The 18,027-nt window shown below is 71.6% G+C and overlaps 1 protein-coding gene across 4 annotated transcripts in view; it reads right to left on the bottom strand.

Moving 5' to 3' along the window:
* CC2D1A (coiled-coil and C2 domain containing 1A) overlaps positions 1–8,339 on the bottom strand; it is a 41,310-nt gene extending 32,971 nt beyond the window's left edge. Inside the window, exons 1-3 of one of the 4 annotated variants that reach the window (XM_068922714.1) lie at positions 1,791–2,285; positions 714–1,391; positions 301–600 (exon numbers count right to left, since the gene is read on the bottom strand). The gene's annotated coding sequence lies outside the window, so the exon portion shown is untranslated. Of the gene's footprint in view, positions 1–300; positions 1,392–1,790; positions 2,286–8,219 lie in introns of those variants that run through there. The other 3 variants (XM_068922715.1, XM_068922713.1, XM_068922712.1) reach the window with 3 other exon arrangements.
* Positions 8,340–18,027: the final 9,688 nt, after the last annotated feature.

Here is an 18,027-nt window from a genome sequence, read left to right as displayed (position 1 = left end):
CGGATTAATCTGCCCGGGGCGGGGGGGGGGCGCATCCCTGCTGGGATCTTCCTATCGCCCCCATAGCCGGCCCCGTTCATTTATTCAGCTCTGACAGCAAATTAGGAGGAGAGTAAGGAGCTTAGGGAAAGCATCCGTCTCCGTGCCCCGATTACGGCAGGGCGGAGGAGACCGAGCCGGAGGGCGCTCCGAGCGGGGAGACGCGTTCCCAGCCCTTGTCGCCGGGTTTCCCCCGCTCCGGCCGCCGCCGTCCCTCTCCCCCCTCGCCCCCAAACCGCGCCGCGATAACCGGGCACTTACCGAGCGAAAGGGGGGCGGCGGGCGCCCCGTCTGCCTCCGACGTCCGGCGGGCTCCGATCGCCGCGCGGGCGGGCGCATCGCGGCTCCCGGGCACGAGCAGACGTCCGTCGTCCCTCCCGGCCCCGCAGCCCCTAGGCGAGCGCGGCGAGACGGCGTTTGGTTAATCCGTTGCCAGAGCCCAAGGCTTTTGTCTGCCCGCCGCAGCCGGCGGGAGGGAAGGAGGGATCGATAGCGAGCGCCGCTCCGGAGCGCGGGCATCGAGGAAAGCCGAGATTTCCAGCGGCGCCGCTCGGGGAGGCTCTAGGCAGAGACGGGACCCAGCCGGGCTCCTGGGGACCGGCTCTGGGGGAGGCCGGGCGCAGGCTCGCCGCTTCCCGTTCCTGCGCACAAAACTAGTTTCCGAAATTATTTACCTGCGCTGCTCCGCTCCTCGCGGTCTGGCCGTTTCCGGGAGTTTCTCGGGTGCTGCCGCTCGGCTGTAGGGCACCCGGCGGCCGCCGCAGGAGCCTCCCAGCCCGTCACGGGGGCGCATAAGCCCGATTATAAACACGTGCCGCCGGCCCCGACTCACCGGCCCCAGGACGCGCCGCTCCGGGCCGAGGGCTCGAGACGGAGGCGCCTTCCAGAGAAGCCTCGGTCAGCGCACGTCCGCGGGCCTGGGGCTCTTCCGCGGCTGGCCGACCCCTGCGCTCCCGTGCCTCGTCCCGCTTCCTTTCCCTCGCCTCCTTCCCGCTGCTTTGCCCGTGCAGGACTTGGGCGACCCATCCCGCACGGCGAGAGCTTTTACGGATGCGAACGTTGCTCCGGCAACAGGGAAGCGGGGCGAGAAGACGGCCGGGACGCTTGCAGCGCCAACAGCATCACCCGGTTTCTCCGACAAACCGAGGGGAAGGCGCCGCCGGGAAGGGGCAGGAGAGCGGCAGCTTTTCCTCCGCGTCGGCCCCCCCGGTGGCCGCGGCCGTCTGGCCGCTCTGCTTCCCGTTCGACCCGCGCGGCCGCCGGATGCATCCGCGCCGTCCCGGCGAACGGCTCGCAGCGGCTGCCGTCCCCTGGTCCAGCGCCGAGGGCCTTTCAGGAACGAGTCTTCCCGGCTAAGAAAGCGGAGGAAAAGCCGTTATCTCCGTCAGGCGGAACGGGCGCCGGGGCGGCTCGTCCCGCGGCAGCGCTCGGCCGTCTTCGACTCCCCCCTCCCCGGCTAAAGCGCCCTTTTCCCGGGGGCGAACACCAGCTTCCCCCGCTCTTCCCGACGGCCGTAGCAGGCTCAAGCGCAGGGCTGGTTTGGCAAAAAGCTTCCAACAAAACGCCCCGAATTTTGCTCTTTGGCCCCGTTCACCTGCAGCGAACCCCGCGCCGCTGACGTCGGAGCCGGACCAGCGCGGGAGGTCGGCAGCGAGCCCGATGCCGGAGCGAACATCCCGTTTTCCCCCCCCTGCCCCGGGCAAAATCCACCCCGCCAGGGATAAAGCGCGGCCCGCGGCGCCGTCACCTACCGGAGCGCCGGCTGCTCGCCCTTAAAACCGGAGCCGGGGAGGGGACGGAGCCGCGGCGCGGCGCGCGGGCTGAGCCCCCAGGGCAGGTCACCCCAGCAGAAAGGAGCAAGCGAAAAAGGCAAAAAAAATTAAAAAAAAAAAAAGGCGGCGCGCACGATACTATCACTGGAAAAAGGAGTGAATTTTAAAACAGAAATAACCCAAGCGCCGGCAGCCTGCAGGCGCCGCAGCTTTAAAGATCAAAACCGGAGCAAGACGGGGAAATGAATCTCCTTTATTAATTATAAATCAGATGCACGTTGCGCCGGGCCTCGCCGCCAGCGCTTCCAGCCGAGCTCCTGACACGATACCGCCGGGCTCGAGCCGCCCGCGTCCTCCCGGCGCCCGGGTCCGGAGCGGGGACGGCGGCCGCCGAACCGCGGGAAACACGAAAACCAGGTTTTTTCCGGTGCCGAGCAAAACCGCGCCGAGGGAGACTTTGCAAACGCATAACCTTCCCCTCCAAAAAAAAAAAAAACCTTTTATTTATTTCCCCCCCCCTCCTTCCCCACCACCATCACCACCGGGGCAACCCTCCCACAAGTCGAAATGAGTTTCCCGGCTCGGGACCCGGCTCCTTCCCGCGCCTCCAGGCACGACTTCAGCCACCGACCGACCGCCCGGGGCCTGCGGACAAGCCCGGCGCTCGCTGCGCCTTCCCATTGGCTCCCAGTGACGTAACGGTCTTTATAGTTAAGCAATAAACCTCAAAGGGGCCCCCGAGGAAAGGAAAAAAAAAAGGAAAGGAAAAAAAAAGGAAAGGAAAAAAAAAGGAAAGGAAAAAAAAAGGAAAGGAAAAAAAAAGGAAAGGAAAAAAAAAGGAAAGGAAAAAAAAAGGAAAGGAAAAAAAAAGGAAAGGAAAAAAAAAAGGAAAGGAAAAAAAAAGGAAAGGAAAAAAAAAGGAAAGGAAAAAAAAAGGAAAGGAAAAAAAAGGAAAGGAAAAAAAAGGAAAGGAAAAAAAAGGAAAGGAAAAAAAAGGAAAGGAAAAAAAAGGAAAGGAAAAAAAAAGGAAAGGAAAAAAAAAGGAAAGGAAAAAAAAAGGAAAGGAAAAAAAAAGGAAAGGAAAAAAAAAGGAAAGGAAAAAAAAAGGAAAGGAAAAAAAAAGGAAAGGAAAGTCCTGGAAAGGCAAATAATGGCTATTTTGTCGGTAGCTGGAGCCGCGGCGGGAACGGTTACCCCCTCCCCGCCGAAGGTGACCGGCATCCCCTTGCGAGGCTGAAAAACCCGTCGGAGGAAAATAAATAAAATATGAAGTCACCGAATGCAAAGGGGGGGGGGGAGCAAAACCGCACCGAAAGCGGGACGGGGGCGGCCGCGAGCGGAGCCGAAACCTCGCGGCGGCCGGGGAGCGGGGTCATCCCGGGGGATCGGCCGCCCGCCCAAAGACGGGAATTCAAACCGCTGTTATTACACTCGCTTCCGGGCCAAAATCAGCCGGAAAAGGAGGCGGGGGGGGGAAAGAAAAATAGACGAGGGAGCCCGGGCGGCAGGAAAAGCCCCGGAGCGACGGCGCGCGAGGGTTTCCCGCTTCGCCCCGCGTTTTTCCTGGCTCCTCGCGGCTCTCCGCTCCGGCGATGCCGGGGGGGGCACGTGTCGCCCATCCCACCCTATTTAGGGGGGGAGCTTCACCGGGCGAGGGAGCAAAGCGCCGAAATGCGGGAGGACCAGGACGGACCAACGGCCAGGGAATCCCGCCCGGAGCGGGCTGTGATCCGGACGCGACCCGGTTCGGCTGCGGGAGGAACCAACCCGATTCTCTGCATCCGTTCAGACGCGATTTTATTTTTTGGCGGGGGGGGGGGGGGGGAATTAAAAAAATTAAAGAAACCTGGTTGCTGGGCATTGTTTTTGCTGGGGTTGTTTTGCTTTGTTTTTTTTTTTTTGGGGGGGGGGGGGAAGAAAAGCAAGCAGGAGCTGGAAGCGAAGGGGTTTTGACGCAGAAGCGGCGGGAGAAGCTTCCCAGCCCCGCGTCGCGCCGCAGCCGCCCCTCGCGACCGGCCGGCCGATGGGAGGTTTCTACCCCGACGCGGGACCTTCCCCAAACCCCCGCGCTCCCGCTCCGGGGCGCGCGATGCCGAAACGCTGGGTGAGAGGCGCCCCGAAGGCGCCGCCGGCTCAGCCAGCGGCAAAAACATCTGTCTCTTTAAAAGTGCTACGTGGGCCTCCGAAAAGGGGCCTTTTTTTTTTTTTTTTCCTTCTTTCTTTCTTTTTTTTTTTTGGTTTTTCCTTTTTATAGCAAGTTTCAGTGGGCGGGTTCCTTGGGGTAAACCTCCGAGCTATAAATAAAGCTCAAAGGAGCCGTAATTAGGGGCCTGCGGAGAGGCGGCGCTCCAGACCCCGAAGCCAAAGGCCGCCGCTAAAAATAAACCCCCGTCGGGGGGGGGGGGTTAAAAAGCCCCCGAACGCCCCCCGATTTTCTACGTCGCCCAGAGCTTGTGAGGGGAGAAAAGGGCTGGAAAACGAGGCGGGAAAAATCAGGAAGCGATAGGAAGCGCCCCGACCCCGAAAGCAGCCGGTCCGCCGCGGAGCCCCCCCCCAAAAAAAGGGAGAAACGGCAGCAAACGGCCGGTGGGGTTCGGGGGAAGCGCGTCCCCGCCGAACGCTCCCAGGCTGCTCCGCCGAACGGAGCGGCCCCCCGGCTTCGGCCGCGCTGGGGGAACGCGCTTGCCCTCCGCCCGCTTCCTTCCTCCATCCGTCTCCCCAAAAACGCCTCCGGGCCCCGGCTCCCGCGCCCCCGGGGCATGGCGGCCACCAGCCCTTTCCCGCCCGCTGCGCTTCGCGCCCGACCCCTTTTCCTCGCGTCGCGTCAGGGGGAAAGACAGGCTTCAAAAATGAGGCGAATCCTCCTTCTCCGGCGGCGCTGGATCCAGGCGAAGGCCACGGAAAGGCGACGGCAGCAGGGCTGCTTCGCCTCGAGGCGCTGCACGGCTCCCGGCCAGGCCGTTACCCCTTTGCTCCGAATTCAGGAGAAAGTCGCCAAATGCCACTCGAAGGACGGCGGCTCACGGCTGCGTTTGGGGGCAAAGCCCGGCTCCCGGCGCGGGAGGCGAACGCGGGCTCCAAGAGCGGCAAACCCTGCCCCGAGCTCCCCGGGAGCGTTTTCACACCGGGGACCCGAGTCGCCCCCGGCGCAAGCGGAGCTGGTGCAGAAACGGCGCGGCCCGAGGAAGGTCGCCCGGCGACGCTTCCCGGGTTATTAGCAGAACAGTCGGCCGAACCGAAGCGGCGAGCAAAAACGGCAAAAATCCCCCGCGAGGGCAGCGGCCTTCCCGCGGGAGCCGGGAGCTCCCGGCCTCCGGCAGCGAGCGGACCCGGAGCGCGAAGAGCCGAGGAGACGCCGCGTCCCGGCTGCAGCCGGTGACCTGCCTGCAGGGACCACCGAAGCGGAGCCGTGCGGGGCCGCGCCGGGACCAGCCGGCGAGCGAGCGGCGCCGGGACCCGGAGCCGTCGGGGCCGCGCCGGGACCAGCCGGCGAGCGAGCGGCGCCGGGACCCGGAGCCGTGCGGGGCCGCGCCGGGACCAGCCGGCGAGCGAGCGGCGCCGGGACCCGGAGCCGTGCGGGGCCGCGCCGGGACCAGCCGGCGAGCGAGCGGCGCCGGGACCCGGAGCCGTGCGGGGCCGCGCCGGGACCAGCCGGCGAGCGAGCGGCGCCGGGACCCGGAGCCGTGCGGGGCCGCGCCGGGACCAGCCGGCGAGCGAGCGGCGCCGGGACCCGGAGCCGTCGGGGCCGCGCCGGGACCAGCCGGCGAGCGAGCGGCGCCGGGACCCGGAGCCGTCGGGGCCGCGCCGGGACCAGCCGGCGAGCGAGCGGCGCCGGGACCCGGAGCCGTCGGGGCCGCGCCGGGACCAGCCGGCGAGCGAGCGGCGCCGGGACCCGGAGCCGTGCGGGGCCGCGCCGGGACCAGCCGGCGAGCGAGCGGCGCCGGGACCCGGAGCCGTGCGGGGCCGCGCCGGGACCAGCCGGCGAGCGAGCGGCGCCGGGACCCGGAGCCGTCGGGGCCGCGCCGGGACCAGCCGGCGAGCGAGCGGCACCGGGACCCGGAGCCGTCGGGGCCGCGCCGGGACCAGCCGGCGAGCGAGCGGCGCCGGGACCCGGAGCCGTCGGGGCCGCGCCGGGACCAGCCGGCGAGCGAGCGGCGCCGGGACCCGGAGCCGTCGGGGCCGCGCCGGGACCAGCCGGCGAGCGAGCGGCGCCGGGACCCGGAGCCGTCGGGGCCGCGCCGGGACCAGCCGGCGAGCGAGCGGCGCCGGGACCCGGAGCCGTGCGGGGCCGCGCCGGGACCAGCCGGCGAGCGAGCGGCGCCGGGACCCGGAGCCGTGCGGGGCCGCGCCGGGACCAGCCGGCGAGCGAGCGGCGCCGGGACCCGGAGCCGTGCGGGGCCGCGCCGGGACCAGCCGGCGAGCGAGCGGCGCCGGGACCCGGAGCCGTCGGGGCCGCGCCGGGACCAGCCGGCGAGCGAGCGGCACCGGGACCCGGAGCCGTCGGGGCCGCGCCGGGACCAGCCGGCGAGCGAGCGGCGCCGGGACCCGGAGCCGTGCGGGGCCGCGCCGGGACCAGCCGGCGAGCGAGCGGCGCCGGGACCCGGAGCCGTCGGGGCCGCGCCGGGACCAGCCGGCGAGCGAGCGGCGCCGGGACCCGGAGCTGTCGGGGCCGCGCCGGGACCAGCCGGCGAGCGAGCGGCGCCGGGACCCGGAGCTGTCGGGGCCGCGCCGGGACCAGCCGGCGAGCGAGCGGCGCCGGGACCCGGAGCCGTCGGGGCCGCGCCGGGACCAGCCGGCGAGCGAGCGGCGCCGGGACCCGGAGCCGTCGGGGCCGCGCCGGGACCAGCCGGCGAGCGAGCGGCGCCGGGACCCGGAGCCGTCGGGGCCGCGCCGGGACCAGCCGGCGAGCGAGCGGCGCCGGGACCCGGAGCCGTGCGGGGCCGCGCCGGGACCAGCCGGCGAGCGAGCGGCGCCGGGACCCGGAGCCGTCGGGGCCGCGCCGGGACCAGCCGGCGAGCGAGCGGCGCCGGGACCCGGAGCCGTCGGGGCCGCGCCGGGACCAGCCGGCGAGCGAGCGGCGCCGCGGGAACTCCGGCCCCGGGACCCGGCGCCGTCCCGCAGCCGGCGGGGAGACGTCGCCCTCGGCGCGGCGCTCGCTTCGAAGGCAGCTGCGCTTGGCAAAAAAAGCGAGTGAAACAGGACGGAGCGGGAAACCGGCTCCCACCGGCTGCGTCGAGCCCCCCCGGGCTGATAAACACACGTATATCCGTGCCCATACGTCCAGGCCCCTATATCCGTGCCCGCGCCTGCCCCCTGCCCCCCTCCCCGGGCCCTTTTCCAGCTCTTCTCCCCCCAAAACGCCCATGGGAATCGGTTCAGAATAGGCGTTTTGTGTGGAGCGGCCCCCAAATCTGCACCGGGGGGGGGGGGGCGACAGGGACGTGGGACAGGGACGTTGGCCCTGGGGGGGGGGGGGTCAGCACCCCCACCGGCATTTGGGGAGGGGAAGGTGGTCAGCACCCATGTCGGCTTTTGGAGGGGGAGTGGGAGGGGGTCAGCACCCATCTCGGCTTTTGGGGGGGGGGGAAAGGAGGTCAGCGCCCCTCACCATTTGGGGGGGGGGGAAGGGAGTCAGCAACCCCACTGGCATTTGGGGAGGGGGGAGAAGGAGGTCAGCGCCCCCTCACCATTGGGGGGGGAAGGGGGTCAGCGCCCCCTCACCATTTTGGGGGGGGGAAGGGGGTCAGCGACCCCTCACCATTTTGGGGGGGGGGAAGGGAGTCAGCAACCCCACTGGCATTTGGGGAGGGGGGAGAAGGAGGTCAGCACCCCCTCACCATTGGGGGGGGAAGGGGGTCAGCGCCCCCTCACCATTTTGGGGGGGGGAAGGGGGTCAGCGACCCCTCACCATTTTGGGGGGGGGAAGGGGGTCAGCGACCCCTCACCATTTTGGGGGGGGGAAGGGGGTCAGCAACCCCACTGGCATTTGGGGAGGGGGGAGAAGGAGGTCAGCACCCCCTCACCATTGGGGGGGGAAGGGGGTCAGCGCCCCCTCACCATTTTGGGGGGGGGAAGGGGGTCAGCGCCCCCTCACCATTTTGGGGGGGGGGAAGGGGGTCAGCGACCCCTCACCTTTGGGGGGGGGAAGGGGGTCAGCGACCCCTCACCATTTTGGGGGGGGGGAAGGGGGGTCAGCGCCCCCCTCCCGGGATTTGGGGGGGGGTCCCAGTCCCAGCACTCGGGGCAATGGGGAGGGGGGGGTGTCAGGTCCCATTATAGCATATGGGGGGGGGGGTCAGTGCCGGTCACTGACCCCAAAGCCGAGCCGTTCCCCAGGGCAGCCGGAGAGGGGGGGGCACCCCAAAACCGGGGAAAACCCCCCAAAACCGGGGGGGGGGCGGTACTTACAGCCAGGCACGGAGCTCCCGCGGGGGGGGTCGGGGGGGGGTCCCTGCTCGGCCCCCGCTCTATATAGCGCCGCTGGCTCCGTCCCGGCTCGGTGCCGGTGCCGGCGCGCACCGGGTGGGGGGGCGGCGGCGGCGGCGGCGGCGGGGGGGGGGGCGGCGGCGGGGGGGGTCATGTCAGGTCAGCGAGCGCCACGCGATTGGCCACCCGCGCTTCCCAGCTCGTCGCTCATTGGCCGCCCGCGCCAGCCCGGACGCTTCTCATTGGCCAGCGGCGCCGCCCAGCTCGCCGCTCATTGGCTGCCGCCCAGCTCGCCGCTCATTGGCTGCCGGCGCCGCAGACTGATATTTTTGTAGCCGTTTTGTTGCCGAGTTTTAACCCCTTCGGCGCCGCCGCCGCCCGGGCGACCAGGGACCCGGGACCCCCCCCCGGGGGGCAGATGTTGTTGCCGGAGCCCCCCGGCTCCTTCCGGGCCCTCCGCCCCCCTGCACAGCCCAGACCCCCCCGGGCCCCCCTCATAACCCCCCCGAGCCCTCCTGACCCCTCCCCAGCACCCCTGATCCCCCCCTTGACCCCCCTAGACCCCTCCCCGGCATTCCCGGGACCCCTCTCAGAACCCCCCCGAGCCCCTCTGACCCCTTCCCAGCACCCCTGAGCCCCCCCTTGGCCCCCTCAGACCCCTCCCCAGCCCCCCCGGACCCCCAGCCCCTCCCCAGCTCCCACAGTATCCCTGGACCCCCCCGGGACCCCTCTCAGAACCCCCCAGCACCCCAGAACCCCCCCGAGCCCCCCTAGACCCTTCCCTGGCCCCCCTCCAGCACCCCTGGACAGCCTGGACCCCCGCTGCACCTCTGGACCCCCCCAGACCCCTCCCTGGCACCTCCAGACCCCCCTGGCACCCCTGTACCCCCCAGCACCCCTGAGCCCCCCTGTGCCCCCCATACCCCTCCCCGGCCCACCCTGGGCACCCCTGGACAGCCTGGACCCCCCTGGGCCTCATCCAGACCCCCTGGCACCCCTGAACCCCCCCAGCACCCCTGGACAGCCCGGACTCCCCCCAGCACCTCCGGACGCCCCCCACCCCCCCCAGACCCCCCTGGCACCCCTGGACAGTCCAGACCCCCCAGACCCCTTGGCACCTCTAGGCTCCTCCAGACCCCCCCCCGGGCCCCCCAGCACCTCCAGAGCCCCCCAGCAGCCCTAAATGCCCCTGGCAGCCTGAGACCCCCCCAGCCCCCCCCTGCAGTCCCGGTCCCTCCTGCCCGCCTCCCGGCCCCCCGCAGCCCCCAGGGCAGCCCACGGCGGCGGCCCGGCGGCCTCCAGCAGACGGCGCGGCAGGCGCGCGGCACAGCGGGCCCCGGCGTCCGGCACGGCACAGCCGCTCTGTGCTGCCACCGCCCGCCCGGGCCGGCACGGCCTGGCATGGCACGGCCTGGCATGGCATGGCCTGGCATGGCATGGCACGGCACGGCACGGCACGGCCTGGCACAGCACGGCCTGGCATGGCACGGCCTGGCATGGCATGGCATGGCACGGCACGGCACGGCCTGGCACGGCACGGCACGGCACGGCACGGCACGGCCTGGCACGGCACGGCACGGCACGGCATGGCACGGCACGGCATGGCCTGGCACAGCACGGCACGGTACGGCCTGGCATGGCACGGCCTGGCATGGCATGGCATGGCACGGCACGGCCTGACACAGCACGGCACGGCACGGCACGGCACGGCACGGCCTGGCACGGCACGGCCTGGCACGGCACGGCACGGCCTGGCATGGCACGGCCTGGCATGGCATGGCACAGCACGGCACGGCATGGCATGGCACGGCACGGCACGGCCTGGCATGGCACGGCATGGCATGGCCTGGCACGGCACGGCACGGCACGGCCTGGCATGGCACGGCCTGGCATGGCACGGCATGGCACGGCACGGCACGGCCTGGCACAGTATGGCACAGCATGGCATGGCAAAGCATGGCACAGCCTGGCATGGCCTGGCACAGCTTGGCACGGCACAGCCTGACATGGCACGGTACGGCCTGGCATGGCACAGCATGACCTGGCATGACATGTTACAGCATGGCACGGCATGGCCTGGCACAGCCCAGCATGGCCTGGCATGGCATGGCCCGGCATAGCCTGACACAGCATGGCATGGCACAGCACTGCATGGCCTGGAATGGCACAGCCTGGCACTACCTGGCACGGCACAGTATGGCACAGCATGGCCTGGCACGGCACAGCATGGCCTGGCACAGCCTGGCATGGCCTGGCACGGCACAGTCCGGCATGGCCTGGCATGGCACAGCATGGCACAGCCTGGTATGGCCTGGCACGGCACAGCATGGCACGGCACAGCCTGGCATGGCACAGCACGGCACGGCACAGCCTGGCATGGCCTGGCACGGCACAGCCTGGCATGGCCTGGCATGGCACAGCACGGCACGGCACAGCCTGGCATGGCCTGGCACGGCACAGTCTGGCATGGCCTGGCATGGCACAGCACGGCACAGCCTGGCATGGCCTGGCACGGCACAGCCTGGCATGGCCTGGCATGGCACAGCACGGCACGGCACAGCCTGGCATGGCACAGCATGGCACAGCCTGGCCTGGCCTGGCATGGCACAGCATGGCATGGCACAGCCTGGCACAGCCTGGCACAGCCTGGCATGACATGGCACGGCCTGGCACGGCACAGCACCACGTGGCCCAGCACAGCCTGGCACAGCCTGGCCTGGCTCCCTGCAAGAGGGGAAACTGAGGCACAGCGCGGGCCATGCTCCAGGCCGTGCCGGGCATCATGCAGCCGGGGGGCGGCGCTGCGCAGCACCTCGGGGCGGAGGGGGCGCTTCGGGCAGGCTTTGGGCCAAATCGGGGCAGATTTGGGGCAGTTTTGGGGCGGATCTGCGGCACTTCGGGCCGGACGGAGCAGGCGTGGGCACCCCCCCCCAGGGCGTTTCCACCGCGCTGGGGTGAGCCGAGCGTGCCGGGTCTCAGCCGCGGGCGCCACCCAGGCGTGGCGGGAGGCGGGCGCCCGCGCGCCCATGAGTCACGGGGCGGCGCAGCACCCGAGGCCGAGCTGCGCCGGGCTTCCCGGGGCCGCGCCGGGGGCTTCCCTCGGCCCGAAAAGCCCCCGGCGGTGGCAGCCGGGCTTCTTCTGCTGCCGGAAACGCCGCTATTGTGTGCGGGGCCGAGGGGCCGGCGGGGGGGGCAGCCGGGGCGCCCCAAAAGTGCCGCCGGGCGGGCGAAGCCGTGGGCCAGCAGCCGTGCAACAGCACGGGCCCGTGGCGGTGCGAAGCCGTGGGCCGCCGTCGGTGCGAAGCCGTGGGCCGCCGTCGGTGCGAATCCACGGGCCGCTGGCGGTGCAAAACCGTGGGCTGCCGGTGGTGCAAACCTGCGGGCCGCCGGTGGTGCAAACCTGCGGGCCGCCGGTGGTGCAAAGCCATGGGCCACCGGTGGTGCAAAGCCATGGGCCACCGTCGGTGCCAAACCGCGGGCCGCCGTCGGTGCAAAACTGCGAGCCGCCGGTGGTGCAAAGCCATGGGCCACCGTCGGTGCCAAACCGCGGGCCGCCGTCGGTGCAAAACTGCGAGCCGCCGGTGGTGCAAAGCCATGGGCCACCGCCAGTGCCAAACCGCGGGCCGCCGTCGGTGCAAAACTGCGAGCCGCCGGTGGTGCAAAGCCATTGGCTACCGTCGGTGCAAAACCGTGGGCCGCCGGTGGTGCAAAGCCGTGGGCCACCGTCGGTGCAAAACTGCGAGCCGCCGGTGGTGCAAAGCCATTGGCTACCGTCGGTGCAAAACCGTGGGCCGCCGGTGGTGCAAAGCCGTGGGCCACCGTCGGTGCAAAACTGCGAGCCGCCGGTGGTGCAAAGCCATTGGCTACCGTCGGTGCAAAACCGTGGGCCGCCGGCGGTGCAAAGCCGGGGCGGCGGCGGTGGCGGCAGCGGCGGTGGTGGGGGCAGCGGGCGGCGGGGGCAGCGCGGCCGTGTCGCAGCACCGCAGCCCCGGGGGTCCCCACTCCGACCCCCGCCGGGACCCCCGGCCGGGTCCCCCCGCGGGCCGTCAAAGCGCCTTTGTGCGGTGGCGGCGGCGGCGCGTGGGAGCCGCGTCCCACCCAGGCGGTGACTCACGGCGCGTTGCTGCGCCCTGAGTCACCGCCGCCCCCCCCCCCCCCGTGCTGCCGGGCCGGGCGCCAGCGGGCCCCGGCGTCCCCGGCACCCCCGCCGCCGTGCGTCACGGGGCTGCCGCGGCCTCCTCCTCCCGCCCCCCCCCCACCACCGCTGCCGCTGCCTGGGGTGTCACGAGCGGGGCCGTTCTCAGCTCGGGCCCCACCCCCCCCCCCAGCCCTGCCCTGGCCTTCTGCTGCTGCCACCCAAGGGAGGCACCCTGGGGGGGCACTGGGGGTCTCAGGGGGACCTGGGGGTTCACTGGGGGACACTGGGGGGTCTGGGGGGGACTGGGGGTCTCAGGGGGACCCGTGGGGCAGGGGGATCCCAAGAGTGCACAGAGGGACCCAGGGGTGCACGGGGCACCGAGGGCTGCAGGGGGCACCTGGGGTGCACAGGGGTGGGCCATGCATGCCCAGGGCACCCAGGGGTGCACAAGGGGGGGCCATGCATGCCCAGGGCACCCAAGGCTGCTCAGGAGGTCTCATGCATACTCAGAGCACCCAGGGGTGCACAAGGAGGGGCCATGCATGCCCAGGGCACCCAGGGGTGCTCAGGAGGACCCATGGGTGCCCGGGAAGGCAGCCCTCAGCGGCGCTGGTGCAGGGCACAAGAGGGGACCACAAGCCTCCTGGCCCCCGGCGCGGCCTCGGCACATGCAGGGTGCAGCGTGCGGGCCAGTGCGGGGTGCAGGATGTGGGGTGCAGGGTGCAGGGCTGGGGCTGGGTGCAGGGTGTGGGGCTGGGCCAGGTGTGGGGTGCAGGGTGCAAGATACAGGCGCGGGGTGCGGGGCCGGGCCGGGTGCGGGGTGCAGGATGCGGGCGCGGGGTGCGGGGCCGGGCCGGGCGCGGGGTGCAGGGTGCGGGGTGCAGGATGCGGGCACGGGGTGCAGGATGCGGGGTGCAGGGTGCAGGATGCGGGATGCAGGATGGGGGCACGGGGTGCAGGATGCGGGGTGCAGGGTGCAGGGTGCGGGATGCAGGTGCGGGGTGCAGGGTGCAGGGTGCAGGATGCGGGCGCGGGGTGCAGGATGCGGGGTGCAGGGTGCAGGGTGCAGGATGCAGGCGCGGGGTGCAGGGTGCGGGGTGCAGGATGCGGGCACGGGGTGCAGGATGCGGGGTGCAGGGTGCAGGGTGCAGGGTGCGGGGTGCAGGATGCGGGCGCGGGGTGCGGGGCCGGGCTGGGCGTGGGGTGCAGGATGCGGGCGCGGGGTGCAGGATGCAGGTGCGGGGTGCAGGGTGTGGGGTGCAGGATGCGGGCGCGGGGTGCGGGGCCGGGCCGGGCGCGGGGTGCGGGGTGCAGGATGCGGGCGCAGGGTGCGGGGCCCGGCCGGGCACGGGGTGCAGGGTGCGGGGTGCAGGATGCGGGCGCGGGGTGTGGGGCCCGGCCGGGCGCGGGGTGCAGGGTGCGGGGTGCAGGATGCGGGCGCGGGGTGTGGGGCCCGGCCGGGCGCGGGGTGCAGGGTGCGGGGTGCAGGATGCGGGCGCGGGGTGCGGGGCCCGGCCGGGCGCGGGGTGCAGGGTGCGGGGTGCAGGATGCGGGCGCGGGGTGCGGGGCCCGGCCGGGCGCGGGGTGCAGGGTGCAGGGTGCAGGATGCGGGCGCGGGGTGCAGGGTGCGGGGTGCAGGATGTGGGCGCAGGGTGCAGGGCACGGGGTGCAGGGTGCAGGGTGCAGGATGTGGGCGCAGGGTGCAGGGCACGGGGTGCAGGGTGCGGGGTGCAGGATGCGGGCGCGGGGTGCGGGGCCGGGCCGGGCGCGGGGTGCGGGGTGCAGGATGCGGGCGCGGGGTGGCCGCCGGCCAGCCCGGAGGCCTCTGGGCCGGGTGAGTCACAGCGCCGTGACTCAGCCGCGCGCCGGCCCGCGCCAACAAACACGGCGTCGCCCAGCAACGCGCCCGCCGCCGGCACCCCGCGCCCTGCACCCTGCTCCCCGCACCCTGTGCCCTGCATCCTGCTCCCCGCACCCTGCGCCCTGCATCCTGCACCCCGCACCCTGCGCCCTGCACCCTGCACCCCGCGCCCTGCACCCTGCACCCCGCACCCTGCGCCCTGCACCCTGCACCCTGCGCCCTGCATCCTGCACCCCGCACCCTGCGCCCTGCACCCTGCACCCCGCGCCCTGCACCCTGCACCCCGCACCCTGTGCCCTGCATCCTGCTCCCCGCACCCTGTGCCCTGCACCCTGCACCCTGCACCCTGCTCCCCGCACCCTGCACCCTGCACCCTGCGCCCTGCACCCTGCACCCTGCGCCCTGCACCCTGCGCCCTGCACCCTGCTCCCCGCACCCTGCACCCTGCACCCTGCATCCTGCATCCTGCACCCTGCATCCTGCATCCTGCACCCTGCATCCTGCACCCTGCATCCTGCACCCTGCACCCCTGCCCTGCACCTCATGCCCTGCATTCGCACCCTGCACCCTGCTCCCTGCACCCTGCTCCCTGCTCCCTGCACCAGGCACCCTGCGCCCTGCACCCTGCGCCCTGCATTCGCACCCCACACCCTGCACCCTGCACTCTGTACACTGCACCCTGTGCCTTGCACCCTGCACCCTGTACACTGTGCCCTGCACCCTGCGCCAGCCACCACTGTGCTCCCCAGCTCTGCACCCTGTGCTGCTCCGGGTGCTCCGGGTGCTCCCCTAGGTGCTCTGGGTGCTCCCCAGCTCTGCACCCTGCGCTGCTCCGGGTGCTCCGGGTGCTCCCCGGCCCTGCGCCCCGCGCTGCCCCTGTGCAGGCCCCGTTGCTCCCTGGCAGCCTCCAGACCCCGTTTCCCCCTGGGCTCCGGCTCGGCCCAGCCCCGGGCGCCCCTCGACCCGGCCCCACGAGTCCCTGCACCCCCCGGCACCCCCCCGGCACCCCCATGGCACCCCCCGGTCCCCTGCACCCCACAGCACCCCCCGGCATCGCACGGACCCCTGCACCCGCTGGCACCCCCCGGCACCCCCTGGCACCCCTCGGCCCCCCCCGCCCAGCTCCCAGCTCCCGGCGCTGGGGTTCTCCGGGAGCCGGCGGTGCCCGTGCCAGGAGGAGGAGGGGAAGGCCGCGCAGGAGGAGGGGGGCCGCGGCTCGGCGAGGGGCCGCGCGGCCGGAGCGCCGGAAAAGCCCTTCCCGCGGCCGCCTCCGGCTCTGCCCCCCGGCCGCAGCCGGGGCCCCGCGGGGTGCTGGGTGCGCGGCACGGCTGGCCATCTGCATGGGTGCACGGGCATTTGGGTGCATGGGTGCAGGGGTGCACGGCTGTCTGGGTGCAGGGGCATCCAGGAGCATGGGTGCAGAGGTGCTCAGCTGTCCATGTGCATGGGTGCACGGCTGTCCGGGTGCACGGGTGCAGGGGTGCCCGAGTGCATGGGTGCATAGGTGCACAGCTGTCCATGTGCATGGATACATGGGTGCATGGCTGTCCGTGTGCATGGGTGCACAGGGGTTGAGGTGCACGGCTGTGCGTGTGCATGGGTGCCCGGGTGGAGAGGCGCACGGGTGTCCGTGTGCATGGGTGCCCGGCTGCACGGGTGCCCTTGGAACGGGCCACGGGAACGAGGCCTGGGACACGGCGCGGGTGACACGGGGAACGGCCTGGTCCCAGGGGACCCAGCACGGACACCGGGAATACAGCACCCGCTCCCTCCGGCCGCTTCCTCCGGGCTTCGCTCCGGCACCTCGGTGGCGGCAGCGCCGCCGGGAGCGGCCGCCGCTTCCCGGGCGGAAAAAGCCGCCTTTTCCCAGCCTCCCGCCGCCCTCCTGCCCCAAATATTTGGATTTTTCTATGCCAACCCCTGCCCACGTGGGCGCCGGCCTCCCACGCGCCTCCCGCCCTTTTCCACTCGCAGCGGCAAGACGCTGCCCGGATTTTCCAGCCGGCGCCCGGCCGGCAGCGCCGATGAGTTTGCAGTGAATCACGGCCTGGAAAAAGACCGGCAAAAGCTGGGGCGGGAGTGGGGCGGCGCGCGGAGCGGGAGCCCGGCGCACGCGCACGGGGCAGCTGCCCGCGCCGGGAGCCGCCTGCCCGTGCCGGGAATCGGGTGCATGAGCATGAGCCAGGTGCCCGTGCCAGGAGCTGGGTGCCTGCACCGGGAATCGGGTGCCCATGCTGGGAAGCGGGTGCACATGCACAAGGCGGGTGCTTGTGCTGGGAATCGGGTGCCTGCGCTGGGAATTGGGGGCCCATGCTGGGAAGCGGGTGCACGAGCATGAGCCAGGTGCCTGTGCAAGGAGCTGGGTGCCCGCACCGGGAATCGGGTGCACGTGCACGAGGTGGGTGCCCATGCCGGGAGCTGGGTGCCCGTGCCGGGAATCGGGTGCACATGCACGAAGCGGGTGCCCGTGCCAGGAATCGGGTGCACACACACAAGCTGGGTGCCCACACCAGAAATCAGGTGCCCGCGCTGGAAATCGGATGCATGCGCACGAGCTGGGAGCCGGGTGCCCGTGCCACAGGCTGGGTGCTCACGTGCGAACTGGCTGCCTGTGCCGGGAGCCAGGTGCCCATGCTGGGAGCTGGGTGCCCATGCTGGAAACTGGGTGCCCGTGCTGGGAGATGAGTGTCCGAGCTGGGTGTCCGTGGTGGGAGCTGGGTGCCCATGCATGAACTGGGGCACATGCTGGGAGCCAGGTGCCCATGCTGGGAGCTGGGTGCCCATGCTGGAAACTGGGTGCCCGTGCTGGGAGATGAGTGTCCGAGCTGGGTGTCCATGGTGGGAGCTGGGTGTCCGTGGTGGGAGCTGGGTGCCCATGCATGAACTGGGGCACATGCTGGGAGCTGGGTGCCCATGCTGGGAGCTGGGTGTCCGTGGTGGGAGCTGGGTGCCCATGCATGAACTGGGGCACATGCTGGGAGCTGGGTGTCCGTGCTGGGAGCTGGGTGCTCATGCTGGGATCCAGGTGCACGTGCGCAAGCTGGGTGCCCAGGTACCAGCTGGGTGCTGATGCCGGGTGCCCATGCTGGGAGCTGGGTGCCCACGCACGGCACGAGCTGGGTGCCCGTGCCGGGATCCAGGTGCCCACGCACGAGCTGGGTGCCCGTGCCAGGAGCCGGGTGCCCATGAACAAGCTGGGTGCCCGTGCCAGGAGCTGGCTGCCCATGAACAAGCTGGGTGCCCGTGCCGGGATCCAGGTGCCCATGAACAAGCTGGGTGCCCGTGCCAGGAGCCGGCTGCCCATGAACAAGCTGGGTGCCCGTGCCGGGATCCAGGTGCCCATGAACAAGCTGGGTGCCCGTGCCAGGAGCTGGCTGCCCATGAACAAGCTGGGTGCCCGTGCCGGGATCCAGGCGCATGTGCGCGAGCCGGGTGCCCAGGCGCGAGCCGGGTGCTGGCGCCAGGAGGTGAGTGCTGGCGCCGGGTGCTACTGGCAGCCTGGGACAGGGTGCGGCGGGCGCCGGCGGATGCCTGCCCACGCTCGGGGTTGGCGGCGGGTGCCCAGAGCGCGTGCCCGGGGCTGACGCCGGCGGCAGGAACGGGGGCCGCCCGTGTCCCCGCGCCCCGGCCCCGGGCAGGATGGGACCCGTGGTGGTGGGTGAGGGAGGCAGCGGCCGGCCGGGACACGTGCGGGCGCTGCAGGGTGTGCGTCGCAGCGGGCGTGCAGTGAGCCTGCCTGCGTGCAGTGGGTGCACGTCACACGGTGTACGTTGCAGTGCGCGCGCGTTGCA

This window comes from Struthio camelus, chromosome 31, assembly GCF_040807025.1.
Source record: "Struthio camelus isolate bStrCam1 chromosome 31, bStrCam1.hap1, whole genome shotgun sequence".
In the NCBI taxonomy this organism is placed as follows: Eukaryota; Metazoa; Chordata; class Aves; order Struthioniformes; family Struthionidae; genus Struthio; species Struthio camelus.
Note: the sequence above shows the minus strand (reverse complement) of the source record. Positions and strands in the feature narration are given on the sequence as shown.